Source organism: Nyctereutes procyonoides, unplaced genomic scaffold, assembly GCF_905146905.1.
Source record: "Nyctereutes procyonoides isolate TBG_1078 unplaced genomic scaffold, NYPRO_anot_genome, whole genome shotgun sequence".
Lineage (NCBI taxonomy): Eukaryota > Metazoa > Chordata > Mammalia > Carnivora > Canidae > Nyctereutes > Nyctereutes procyonoides.
The window spans coordinates 29,023,059-29,037,410 of NW_026575126.1; the positions used below are offsets into that span (position 1 = coordinate 29,023,059).

The following is a 14,352-nucleotide window of genomic DNA, read 5'->3' on the forward strand; positions in this document are numbered from 1 at the left end:
ATTTGCAACAATTTTAACCAAAATATGCAGAATACTTAGAGAATTATTATAAATCAGTTGTAAAAGAAAAGACTAAAGAGAAAAATAGAAAAATTGGCAAGAGACTTCGAAGATGAGGAAATCTAAATAACCAATGAACATTTAAAATGGTATTCAACTCCACTGGGAATCAAATAAAGCCTATCAAAACTTCAATGATAAACAATTGTAAATCCACTAGGTTGGAGAAAATTTAAAAGTGGGACAATTCCAAGGCAAGAACGTGGAGAAATAAAGGCTTTCAAAAACTGGTGGCAAGCTTTGCACAGTGGCAGTATCGTACCAATGAGGTTTATCCGAGGCGTGATTATTGCTAATCAAACACCGGTGGCAGTGAACATTGGCCCGCACGCTTTGGAAAATGCTTTGGCATTATGTAGTAATGTGCAGACACCACGACCAGAAAATTCTCTCTTTCTTTTTTCAAAAAAAAGCATTCATTCATTCATTGATTCATTCATTCATTTGAGAGGGAGAGAGTGAGAGAGAGGGAGAGAGGGAGAGCAGGAGCCGGGGCAGGTGGAGGGGCAGAGGGGGAGGGAGAAGCAGACTCCCCCCTGAGCAAGGAGCTTGACTTAGGGCTCCCTCCCAGGACTCTGAGATCATGATCCAGCCAAAGGCAGACACTTAACCGACTGAGCTGCCCAGACGTTCCCAGAAAATCATTTCTTAGAGAGATATTTGCTATCAGTTGGAATGCATACTTATGTGCACTGTGGTACACTTGACAAGAATGTGCATTGCTGCTTAAAATAGCCCCAAATAGGATCCTGTCTCAATGTCCTAATGTCCTAGTGTCCTAATGGACAGTAAAATGAACAAATTGTTTATCCGTGTAATAGAATGACATTTAGCCTTGAAAATTAATTAATTAATTTATTAATTATTTATTAATTTATATAATTATAAAATTATATAAATTAATTTTATATATAATTTTATATATATAATTTTATATATATAATTTTATATATATAAAATTTTATATATATAATTTTATATATATATATATATATATATATATATATGTATATATATGCTTGTATATATATACATATATATACATATATATATGTATATATATATATATATATATATATATGTATATATATGCTATATATATGTATATATATATATATATGTATATATATGTATATATATGTATATATATGCTTAAGCATATATATATATATATATATATATATATATATATATATTTTATATATATATAATTTTATATATATAATTTTATATATAATTTTTATATATAATTTTATATATAATTTTTATATATAATTTTATATATAATTATTAATTATATAAATTAATTTTATATATAATTAATTTAATTATATAAATATATATTATATTTATATAATTAAATTATAATTAATTTAATTTATTAATTAATTAATTAATTAATTAATTAATTAATTAATGATTCTATTTATACAGATATACAGATAGAACTATGAAACTTCATGAGAGAAGTTTCCCTCCTTCCATGCAGGGAGCCCTACGTGGGACTCGATCTGGCGTCTCCAGGATCAGGCCCTGGGCTGAAGGCGGGGCTAAACCGCTGAGTTCCCAGGGCTGCCCCTAGCTCTGAAAATTTAAAAACTACAGCTACATGTAACATATATAAATTCTGATACTATAATGTCAACAAAAGGAACAAGACAACAGACAAAAGTGGACTAAAAAACAATTTTTTTTTTTTTGTAAACCAAATTGTTAAAGATTTCTGCTTTGTGGCATAACTACAGAGCAAAGTGAGGACAAATGGTCATAATAGTCAGGATAGTGGTTACCCAAGGAGAGGAAAGAGCTTGAGATCAGGAAAGGAGATGGTGGAACCATTCTCTAACACTGATGTTATTCAGTATTTTGACTTTGGTGGATGTTACACAAGAATCTTTTATTTTTTTAAAAATATTTTATTTATTTATTTATTTATTTATTTATTTATTTATTTGAGAGCGAGCGAGAGAGAGCACAAGCAGGGGGATGGTGGGCGGAGGGAGAGGGAAAAGCAGACTCCGCTGAGAGGGAGCCCCACACAGGGCTTGATCCCAGGACCCTGGGATCACAGCCTGAGCTGAAGGCAGACCCTTAACTGACTAAGCCACCCACATGCCCCTGCAAGGATTTATTTTGTTATAATTGTTAAATGGCACAGTTAAAATTTGTTCAAGTGTTCAATTTATAACTTTATTATTATATAGTATTTATTATTACAGTTAAACTGCATAGCAATATTTTATACATCTTTATGCATGTCGTATATCACAATTAAAAGATGTTTAAGCATATACAGGGTATAGAGGGAATCCAAAGAAGGGACGGATCAATTCTATGGGAGGAAGGGAGTAGGAAAGTTTTCTTAGGAGGTTACCCCTGAGTTGAGATTTGGAAGTGATTTTAGAAAAAAGAGAGTTACCTCAATGTTTAGTCCCAGTCATAAACGGTTACTTGTTTGTGAAAATGTCCAGATTGGAAAGACTGGTTCAACTTGGCTGTATTTGGATTGGAGGTTGGGGTGGTAAGATGCTGATGATGAATACACTGGTTAAAAAATTCAACCTATTTAAGGTCCATAGGCAATACATATAGTTAAGTGCTGTCTTCCTGGGCAATGTGTTTTAGTTGTACGACATCCCTGATTCATTAATTAAATGAATTATTATTATTATTTTTAAGTAGGCACCGTGCCCAAGCATGGAGCCCAGTACAGGGGGCTGATCCTGAAATCAAGACCTGAGCTGAGATTGAGAGCTGGATGCTTAACTGACTGAGCCACCCAGGAGCCCCCATTCATTTAATTATTAATGCATTTATTCAACAAGTATTTTCTGAGCATCCACCTTGTGTATGCACTCTTCAAGGTTCTGGGGACATAAAAATGTATGAGACTGATGTGGTTTCACTGGCCATGATTAGCATGGGGTTATTGTAGGCATCTGCCTATTTTCCATAGTAGATTGAGTGATTTGTGATCCTAGAGTCACTGTAGCTATATGCTTCTTGATCTCCTCCAAAATCACTCATATCAAATGAGTTCTTTGATGTAAGGTCTATTAGATCAGATGGGTTCTCCTTGGCTCAGCACATGCTATCTGAGGCTTTACCTTGCCTGAGATTTGCACCCACAGAGCTCAGCTGAGATTGGCCAATTCTTTTAGTTTGGGAGTTCGGGAAAATAAGATAGTATTCACCTATGTAAGTACCTAAATGTTTCCACCACTTCAGATTCCTTTGGATTTTAACTTTACCTTCAGCAGAGGTCACTGGGACCACAGTAGAGGGATATTTTTTGTTGTTGTTGTTTGTAATGGCTTTCTTTATAGAGAACAGTTTCAAAAAATAGTGAAAAGTAGAATGAAACTAATCCTGAGGCTAATTCTGAAATTACTGCTTTTAACTATTGACCTGAAAGTGTTAGAAATTATTCTAGAAGTTAGAAAGTGTTTGAATTTTTGGAATGTTTTACCCTCCAATAGTGTAAAATTTGTTATCTGTTGGATTTTACTGGATAGACCTGAGCAAGATCCTGAGATACTCTCTTTCTTTTTAAAGGTTTTTATTTATTTATTCACAAGAGACACAGAGGCAGAGACAGAGAGAGGGAGAAGAAGGCTTTTTGTAGGAATCCTGATGTGGGACTCGATCTCAGGACTGGGATCATACGCTGAGCCAAAGGCAGACACTCAGCTGCTGAGCCACCCAGGCGTCCCCTGAGATAGTTTTCTTAAACAGAAATTATTTTTGCATGCTTAGGTTAAAATACAGACAGTCCCCAACTTGTGATGGTTTGACTTACGATTTTTTGACTTTATGATGGTATGAAGGCAATATACATTCGGTAGAAGCCATGCTTTGAATTTTGATGTTTTTCCAGGCCAGTGATATGTGATGCGATACTCTCTTGTGATGCTTGGCAGCAACAGTGAGCCATAGCTCTGAGTCAGCCATGCAATCACAAAGGTAAACAGCCAATACACTTAGAACCATTCTGTACCTACGCAGCCATTCCATTTCTCACTTTCAGTCCAGTATTCAATAAGTTACATGAAAGCTTCAACACTTAAATTTAAAATAGAGTTTGTGTCAGATGATTTTGCCAGGTAGACTGGGCTAAGCTGTGATGTTCAGTAGGTTAGGTATATAATTTTCAACTTTCAATATTTTCAGCTTATGATGGGTTTATCAAGACATAATTCCATCATAAGTTGAGGAAGATCTGCATATGTATATAATGCATGTTTCTTTACCTCATAGTTCAATGATGTGTACTAATTCTTTGTTTTTCGTTTTGATAACTTTGGCTTTTATCTGAACAAAAACATGGCCTCTGAACTTCTTATCCTGCTGACCTTCCCAGCATTTGATTGACAATACAACGGATTCCTTCAGGTATCATGGGATATTTATTTCTCACAGTTTACAAATATTCATATCTTATTGAACTATATAAATGAGCTCTAAATGGCAATTTCAGAATTATTTGTCTTGCTATGGTTATTTTTCTCAGCATTCTCTTGAAAGACAGATCTTTTTTCAATAACTCCTTCTAAAAGATTATAAACATTCTAGCTAATTCAACAGGTATTTACTGATTGCCTATTCTCTTCCAGATACTATGCTAGTTTTGCAAAAAAAGATAAACAGCAAAGTAAGAGGCAACATTGACTCCAGGACTTCACAATTAGTTGGAGATTGACAGGTATAAATTGTCAATAGTGAGACAGTGCGGTAAATGTGATGGTTAGAATAGAATGCTAGGTACGGAAATAGGAAAAACATGTACCTTAGTTAGGAAGAAAAAATGAAGAAGTTTATACGTGGATGTGATCTGAGATGAGAACTGAAGATGGTTTAGGTTTGAGTCACTAAAGAAAAGTTGATAGAATGGTTAGTGATGTAGATGGAAGGAACAGAGGTTGGAAGACCCAGTGTGTGGAGAATGCAGTGAAGTCAGGACTGCAGGTGGTTTAGTGTGGCTGGCATGGTATGAAGGACAAAGTGAGCAGTGAGACTAGAAGGGCTGATGGAGTCCAGGAAATCCAGGTAATTAAGGGCCTTATGTATTATTTTAATGAATATATTAACCTTATCCCAAATATATTGGACAATGCAATAAAAATTGAACTTTTAAGTAGAGAAGTGAGAAAATGCTTGTGTTTTAGATGGACCTTTCTAATTTGGAAAACATCTAATGGAATGAAAACCTGGTGTTTGAGGAGAAGGCCATCTGCCCAGAGGCAAAGTTAAAACACTAAGCTGAAGAAGTTAAATAACTTATAAACAAAGAGTTAATTTTATCCCAAATAACTATGTAATTCAGATTTTTCTTCAAAAAATTTCCAGATTACTGCCAACTCAATTGGCCTAGTTTGTCATAGACCTATAAAAGATCTAGCAGAATTTATGTAAATGAGACAAGATTTATTCCTTCTCTGAATAGGCTACAAAATTTCAAGGAAAAAAGTCTATAATACTTTACCAGTCGTGTGAGATATAATAAGAAAAATACAATGTCAAGAAAGCCCCGACTTACATTATTATTAATAAGCAAGTTGAGGTGTTAATGGCAGCCTGAACATTGTTTCAAAAGTCACTAATATTTGATAGCTAGTGATTTGTTCAATGTTTGTCCAAGAGATGTGTCAGTGGTGATTTTGTAGATTATGGCAGGCATCCAATTCAGTTTTCCAGCAGGACAATACCATCATTTGATAATGTCACTGGTTCAGTTAGGATTAAAGAAGAAGAGTGAGAAGTTAAGTGAGTTTTCAGAACATTCTATCCATTAAAAGAGAGGACTTAAAGATTCAAGGAGAAGAATTTATGTGTATTTTCAGCTTTAGATATATTTGTATATTGAAAGAGGAAAAGCAAAAAAAGACAATATGAAACAGACCTGTAAGGATAAGTGCTGATCTTTCCTCCTACTTGAGAACTGTTAACTGAATAAAATTTCATGGTGGTAGCTTAGGTTGAGGTACCTAAGAGCAAGTATGTTTTAAAGGAATGTCTTAATATGATATTTCCCACTAGGAAATACCGGCATTGTTTGTGAAGGCCTAGATACCACGAATCTAAGTTTAAGCTCTGTATTGTCCAGCTCATCTAGTCAAATCTGGAAAGAACTGAATGTGAGATGTCTTATTTTGAACGAACAGTTGACATTGCTATCAGATAAAATTACAAGCTAGAATTCAATACAAAGTCACATTGTAATTAAGCTGTTCTAATTGAATACTTTATCTTTTTTAATAGTTACCCTTGCCTTCAGTTTATTAGTAAACATTATCTAATAAAGTACTCTATTATATAGGAAAGTTTGAGCAAAAGGGGAAATTGTTTGGGGAAATGAGTAAGCAATGAATAGAATTTGAAATGAAATGTTGTCTTGTGGCAGCCAGGCAATTATGTTCCTTCACAGCATAAGTGCTTAGTATCCATTTTGTTCATGTAGAAGGCATCTCTAGTGATTCAGAGGAGACAGAGAAGCAGTTTTTGCGGCTCTCCAGTTTCCTATAAAGCACTGCATTGAAAAGATAAATAAACATATAATTAGGCATTTAAAGAATAAAATGATTTTATTTCCACTACTGGTCATAAGGTGATGAGTGAATGAATATGTTGTCCTTTGGCTTTATGGTTTCTGGCCTTAGGAAGACTACCTTAAGGTCAGCTTTGCCACATTCTGCTCAGTTGGACTTTCTTGTATATACAAGTCCAAGCTTCTAAGAGAATGGTCTCTATTTCCATCTCAGGGATCAGGTGACCTTCTCACACAAACAAAAAATCAGAATGTGTGTTTTGAAAAGTAAGGATACATTTAATACTATATATTTTTAAATAATATTTTATTTATTTATTCATGAGACACACACACACACACACACACACACAGAGAGAGAGAGAGAGAGAGAGAGAGAGAGAGAGGCAGAGATACAGGCAGAGGGAGAAGCAGGCTCCATGGCAGGGAGCCCGATGTGGGACTTGATCCCAGGACCCCAGGATCACATCCTGAGCCAAAGGCAGACGCCCAACTGCTGAGCCACCCAGGCATCCCTACATTTAATATTATAAATATAAGTTGCATATAATAATTACCTATTGCTGTGTAACAAATTACCCCCAAACTTTGTGGCTCACAACAAACATTTATTCCCTTAAAGCTTCTGTGAGTCATGAATATGGATGTGGCCTGGCTAAATGTCTCTGGCTCAGGGTCTGTGACAAGGCTGAAGGGAAGGTGGCTAGGGTTGCAGTTATCTCAAGGCTCCATCAGGGCTGGGCCTTCCAAGCTCATGCAAGTGGCTTTGGCCAAGCTCAGTTCCTACTAGGTTGTTGGACAGCAGGCTTAAGTTCCTGGCTATATGATATTCTCCACAGGGCAACTCACAACATGGCTTTCTTCAGAGTGAGTGAGGAAAAAAGTGAGGGAGGGCCACCGAAGATGGAAGGCATGATCTCTTTGTAACCTAATTCCAGAAGTGACATCCCATTACTTGTGCTATATCCTAGCTGTTAGAAACCAGTCACTAGGTTCAGCCCACACTCAAGAGGAGAGACACACAAGAACATGAATACTAGGAGGCAGGGATCATTGGGGCCATCTTAGAGCCTATCTTCTACAAACTGGAAACCTGGCAAGTGTGAATTCTTCTGCAAGCCCCCTCTCTTACTCAAATGCCTGAAAACAAGATTCTCAATAGTCTTTCTTCATTGGGATCCCTATCCTGAATCTCCAAATTTCTTCACTTTTCATCAGAGATATTTTTCTTAGAACTGTTTTTGAGTATCCGCTCCTTAAAGCCATTGGCAGTGCCTAAAATTAGACTGGAGTTATAATCTCAGAGATGAGTATACTAGCTATGACCTACATTTGATTGACCTAACAATTTTGAGGATTTAGAAAAACTTTAAAACCACCTTAGAATGTTTACACATTCTTTATCAATTTTAAATTCTGGGGATATGGAATGTGGTTAAGACTCCAGGACAGAGGGTTCAGAAGATTTAAGCCTGGCTCTCTTTGACTTCTAGGCAAAACTCATTGTCCTTCCGCCACACATTACTGTTGTTCTTGGAACTTTCTTTATGGCAGCAGTGCACATGAAAAGGAAAAATGTCTTGAACCTGCTACCACCCAGGCTATTACATCTTTCTGATAAATACTAGGCTGCAGTAACTTGTGAACATTTCTCTCATTAGGCTTGGGTAATTAATTGCTGAGCCTTGCTGCCTTCTTTTGAGAAAGGGGCAGTATATAAAACACATTTTGTAAATAAAAATATGTCTGCTGCATCTGCTTTGAGAATAAATGCTCAATTTCAGGACTGCAATTTGGCAATGTGTTCTAAATTTGTCTATTCTGTTATGAATAGATCAAGGTCAGTGGTTTAATTAGTTCAGCATTTATCAAGCACCAGCGCTGCCAAGCATGATGCCAGGGCCAGGGAGTTTGAGGATGAGTTATATACAGTCCTGCCCTTGTAGAGTTCTCAGTCTTTTGGGAGGAACAGTCAGGTAAACCAATAATAACAACATAATGTGATAAAATAGAGCTGCATATGGAGGGCAAAGAGGGCATTGAGAGGGTGTGTCTCATTCTGCTGGGGGATTCGTGTTCTACAGCATCCGTTAGACTATGAACCTCAGAATGTATGACATGTTCAGGAGGAGAAGCAGGTATGCTTGTAGGCTGTACAATGTGTTTTTTCAGCCGCCCTATCTCCAGTGGGAAAGAAGAATTATACCTTTACTGGATGTTCAAGTTTTTTTGTAACCACTCAAGTATTATCTCTAGAAGGTGGAAAATAGTTTAATTTTACCATGGTAATTCTGTCTTTGAAACCAACTTCTTAATGCCAAATGTCAACTTGAACTTTTCCAATAAACTTTAGCCAAGAAGACCTTTTACCAGGAGATACTTTATTTACATCTCTGAAAGTCGTCCTAAAAGAGAGTAGAGGGTATGTATTAGGAATACCTTGTGTTTAGCAGCATGTACAGCGATGCCCGCTTCCTCGCAATTTAATTCATTCACTATGCCTATAAAGTTTGTATTGGCTTTCATGAAAAATGTGTTATCCTAAGATTAGTATAGTACTATTACTATCAGTATGGTACTGGTGTTAGTTCCCTAGGGTGCTGTACAAGTACCATAAACTGGGTGGCTTAGAACAAGGTGTTAGCAGAGCCATGCTTCTTCTGAAGTTTCTAGGGGAGAATCTTTCTTTGCCTCTTCCAGCTTCTGCTGGCCCCCAGCGTTTCCTGATTTGCAGAGAATCACTCTGATCTTTGCCTCCAGATTTCCATGGCCTTCTCTCTATCCTGTGTTTCTGTATTTTCTCCTCTTATTATAAACACACCAGTCATTGGATATAGGGCCCACTCTAAGTCCAGAATGATTTTGTCTTGAGGTATTAATTAGTTTTAGATCTGCGAAGACTCTACTTTGAAATAAAGTCACATTTTAGGTTCTGAGTAGATATGAATTTTGGGGAACACTATTTAACTCACTATAGCTAGATATATAGAAAAGTAAAAGATATGTTTGTAGCTCAAGGATAAGCACTTTATCCTTCTTCACATTTAAAGAATATGTGTATTTCTTCATATTGCTTTATACCTGGCGATGGAAAGAAAAGAGTAGGGAAAGGGCAGATTTTAAGGATAGTTAGGCAAGATTGGATAGAAATTTATCATGTGGAAGAGATTACTATGCGTAGGACCGAAATGTAAAGTGGGGAGTGCTGTGATGGCCTAACTGACCTACCCAAAGTTGTGCAACCAAAAATGTCTACAGATATTTAGAATGGAAGTCAGCAACTTGATTCAACACAGGAGGTGCCTGGATGGCTCCGTAGGGTGAGCACCCAACTCTTGATTTCAGCTCAGGTCATAATCTCAGGATAGTGAGGCCAAGCCCTGCATCAGGCTCCATCCTGGGTATGGAATCTGCTTAAAATTCTCTCTCCCTCTGCCTTCTCCCCCTTCTCTCCCTAAAAAAACAAAACAAAACAAAAAACAAAACAAAATAAAAAACAAAAAAACCCAACAAACCCAAATTAATAAAAACCAGGTAAGTTAGTTTACTGAGAGATGAAAGGAAGAGGGCCACTGAAAAGTTCTAAACCATTGAAACTCTCAGTAAGGGTTTGGCGGTTTGCACGTCTGTTCAATTTTTTTCCAACATGTCAGTGTACTGTGCCATCTGCACAGTCGTAATTTATGCCTATATTTAATCAAATCAAGTCAATAATTATTTATTGAATAATTGCTTGCAAATAAAGATACTATATTGTATATAAAGAAATATAAAACACAGTCCTTTCTTTAAGAAGCTTAGTTGTGGAAATAATCTAAATGGAAATGGAAAGGTAACTGACAGTATAAATAGTAAATGTATGTTAAGGCCTTATCACAATTTGAAGGAGTGAAAGCTACTGTAGGTTTTGAGAAGAAAGGAGTTTAATGCAGGGAGTTGGAGACTTGTATTAACAGTGGAAGGGCTGTAGAGTGTGGGCTTGTAGGCAACCTGGGAATTGCAGGGGCTGCTGGGAAGCTGCCACTGAGGAGCTCTGCTGTCTGCAACCTTGCAGTGGCTGATTCTGGTGGAGGTCTCTGCTGGGGGAAGTAATCAGGTGAACTAATAATTGGAATTCAATGTGATAAGTGATATGATAGAGTATGTACAGAGTGTAAAAACGGGTAGGGAACAGGGAGTGCTGCTGGCCAAGCCCCACGTTTGCTAACTGAGAGTACCCACTCATCTAGCTGCAGATGCTTTGAGGGAAGGATGACTCGTTCAGTTCTGCGTTCCAGTCTGCCCCTTATAGGTAGAATCCAACGGGCCCTGTTGAAAGGAGCCTGGACATGTAATTTCCAGGATTTCATCCTTTTTTGTACAGGAGAGGGCTTACAAGGGTAGTGATGCTTCTGGATGCCACAGAAACATCTGCTACAGTGGCCAAGAAAAGCAACCTGAAAGAAGGATATAATGTGAGCCTTGAGGAAAGGTAGGACTTGGATCGAAAAGGAAGAACAAACGTATATATTCCAGGTGGAACTAGGGCTATAGGTATCCCAGAATGTGTTCAGGGTACAGTGATTGTGGGGAATTGACTGGAAGGAGATGGGAAGTGTCAGCGAAGGACAATGTTGTAAAGATAGGTTGGATCGGATTAGGGAAAACTCAATGCTGGCTTTGAGGTATTGAATTGATTTCAAGTTGGTGGAACCCAGTTCGTGGGCCTGAGATATCTGGTGACTCCTGGGTTATTATTGTAAAAGGCTCTCTGATCCACATCCACAGTAGGCATATCCCAGACACTGGGCAGATGTGTTTGTCACACGTATCTGAGCGAGTGCTCTTACCAGACTGCAGGATAGGACTTAGTAAAATACAAATTACCTGTATGAGTCTAACTGGTAGCATTTTATCATCTGTATTTTCACTTAAAGTGGTCTAATAGTAAAAGTACCATCACGTGGTAATCTGCACATAATTGTTGATATTGTCAAGGGGTTCTCATACTTAACAAGTTTAGGATCACTACTGTAGGCAATACAAGTCCACTGAAAGCTTTTGAGCAGCATAAAGACAAAGTGAAATGATGGCCTAGGGAAATCAGTCTGATCGCGCACCATAGATTTAAAAGTGGAGACTAAAGGCAACTAAGCCAATGAGAAACCTCTTGCGGACGTTAAGTTTGGGAAAACCAGTGAGCTGAGAATAAGCAATTCCTAAAGCATGATGTGATGTGTGACAGTGGGTACAAATGAGTTTGGTGCACCTACCATGAATTTATTGCCTCTCAGCTGCAAATCCACACTGCAGTGTCTGCTCTGTGAGAGTGGGGCTGGGCTCTGCTTGTCAGCTGACACGTTGTTAAGATTTGTCAGTCAAGGGTGCTGTAGGGACACTGGAGGCAGGACTATCGTTTACTGGCCCCAGGGTGTGCCTCTGTCTGCACTCCTGCAGCACACACGGCGTCTCCGAGATCTGGCTTTTGTCAAATGTACAACTTCTCTAGCACCTGGTTTCTGTAGCATGAGTCCCTATAGTACGGTTCTTTAAGCATCCTTTCAGGTGGCTTTGCAACAGAGCCACCAGTGAAGAAGCACTGTGGATAGCTTCTCCCAAAACCTTAGAGGGCAACTTTCCAGCAAGTTCTATGGGCGCAGCACCTCAGCAACTTCTCTACCATCCCATAAGCCATGACTGCACCCTCTCCAGTGAGGTCTGGATCCTAAGGGTAGTGACTACTCCTTTTTTTTTTTTTTTTTTTAAGATTTCATTTATTTATTTGAGATGAAAGTAAACACGAGCAGAGGGAGAAGCAGAAGGAGAGAGAAAGGGAGAAGCAGACTCCCCACCAGGCAGGGACCCCAAAGTGGGGCTTGATCCCAGGCCCCTGGGATCATGACTTGGGCTGAAGGCAGATGCTTAATCGACTGAGCCACCCAGGTGCCCCAGTGACTGCTCATTTATCTGCTCTTTCTGTGTTCCTTAGTGGGTTGTTGTTTTGTTTGTTTGTCTGTTTTTTGCTCCTTACTAGCCAATATCCTTTTGGATTTAATAAACATTTATATTAAGCATCCCCATTCAAATTCCTGTATTTCTGTCTCCTGATCCGCCCCTGACTGATGTAAATGGTATCTAATTTAGCTGGACATCCATACTTAAGCAACATCTTTCACACCTCTCTTTAGTTGAAAATATAAAAAGCTATGGGTTGTAGTCCAATAAGGTCATGTTATTACGCATATTGTTCTTGCTGATAGGAGCCGTAAAAGCAGCATCATATGAGCTTTTTGAAGGCTGCAAACATAATGAGTTTCTTGAAGAAGTTCCTTATAAATAGAAAGTAACAAATTAACATTGTTTTTGAAATTTTTTCTATGGTTGATAGCAGGGTGATAGAAATTTTATTTATTAATTCTTCTAGTCGTTCATTCATGTATTCTCAGTTATATAGTGACACTTTTTATTGTTATTGCTGAAATCCATCTGGGATTATGATGCTCAGGATTTCATCATTAAAACATATGTTTATATCCTCCTACTTTGGGAATTTTAGCAGCGACCTAACAGGTATTGTACTTTCATATGTTTGATGGCATTTATTTAGACCTTATGGTCTCAGAAAGCCAAGAGACTTTTGAGTTTAACTCGTTTGTTCACAGAAGTATGCATTTAAGCATGCATACATACATACATACTTAAATGCATACTTCTGCTTGAAAATCACCGTGTCGCTGAGGTTTGGATAGATTTACAAAAACTACTTATGAATATATATTGAAAATACCATTAAGTTAAAGTGTGTGTGTGTGTGAGTGTGTTGGGTGGCAGTTGACAAAGGAAAATGTGTTTCCTTTTCTTGCTACTTTAATGGCTAAAAATAGCCCAGAACACAAATGAGCAGATTTAGTAACATCATGCTTTTATTATGAAACAAAGTGATATCAATTCTCTTATGATGATGAAGGCATCTATATATTATCAAATTTATACAGATTATCTCCTGCTTTCTGAAAGTTCACTTGTACCACTTTGCTTTTGTGAAAGACCTTCTTTAGTATGGCAACGGCTTTTTTCATAGAAGCAAAAATCCTCTTCAGATTTCTTTCTGTTAGAAAAAACAGGTACTCATGTAGATCCCTCATAAAGGGAAAGTGGCTTCACCTGAGGTGGGGAGGAGCACCTGTGGTTAACTGGTGTTGATTCTTTTCCAAGACACCTTCCTCTACTAGGCCTGATAAAATTGAAACGTGTTTTTTGCCCCTGCCTTTGAAAGGGCTATATACCAAGCTCAGATATCTAGAAAGCCTAAAGAAATTCTTAAGGGAGATTTTCAAGGTTGACAATCAATACAGAATTCAAGGACACTTAACCTTGCTTTGTTAGATGTTAGGACCTGAGCGGTGTTACTCAGCATGTTTGCTAGATGGCGCTAGAGTTCACACCTCTTAGCCAGCTTCACGTGTCCTCTGGCTAAGAGTGGAGCAGTCCTTTATTTTTAGTCTTTATTGTAGGATTCAAAAACTTACTACCTTAAAATTCTTATTTATTATCCACCGACTGTTACTTTGTCTAACATCATTTCACATATCATTCTCCTCTAGCCTTTACATGAGAAGATCTGACAATACAATATAAAAATGCTTTCTTTGAATATTCATGTGAAGGGAGTAGAAGACTATACATGTCCAGAAGGATCTTTTTCAGAAAAGAAATTCTCAGCGAAAATTGAACTTTCGATACGTGTTTATACTTGAAAATTGAATAGG

General features: G+C 37.5%; 1 pseudogene; it reads left to right on the forward strand.

Annotated features, from left to right (window-relative positions):
• Window positions 1-296: 296 nt before the first annotated feature.
• Window positions 297-412, forward strand: LOC129520381 (U4 spliceosomal RNA; annotated as a pseudogene).
• The last annotated feature ends 13,940 nt before the right edge of the window (window positions 413-14,352 follow it).